The sequence below is a fragment of the Ipomoea triloba genome, chromosome 16 (assembly GCF_003576645.1).
Source record: "Ipomoea triloba cultivar NCNSP0323 chromosome 16, ASM357664v1".
Classification (NCBI taxonomy): Eukaryota; Viridiplantae; Streptophyta; class Magnoliopsida; order Solanales; family Convolvulaceae; genus Ipomoea; species Ipomoea triloba.
The window spans coordinates 15,816,501-15,816,832 of record NC_044931.1 but is presented as its reverse complement, the minus strand read 5'-3'; positions in this window follow the sequence as shown (position 1 = coordinate 15,816,832).

Genomic DNA, 332 nt, shown 5'->3' with positions numbered 1-332 from the left:
ACTTCGGTCAACCGTGCCTCCCTAAAAGGGAGTGTGAAAAGAAGTCATAAGGATGGTGTTTTGGTTAGGCCGGAGTCCTGAAAATGGAGTCGGCACTCGGTCAACCGTGCCTCCCTGAAAAGGGAGTGTGAAAAGAAGTCATAAGGATGGTGTTTTGGTTAGGCCGGAGTCCTGAAAATGGAGTCGGCACTCGGTCAACCGTGCCTCCCTGAAAAGGGAGTGTTTAAAGAAGTCATAAGGATGGCATTTTGCTTAGGCGGGAGTCCTGAAAATGGAGTCAGTACTCGGTAAACCGTGCCTCCCTGAAAAGGGAGTGTGAAAAGAAGTCATAA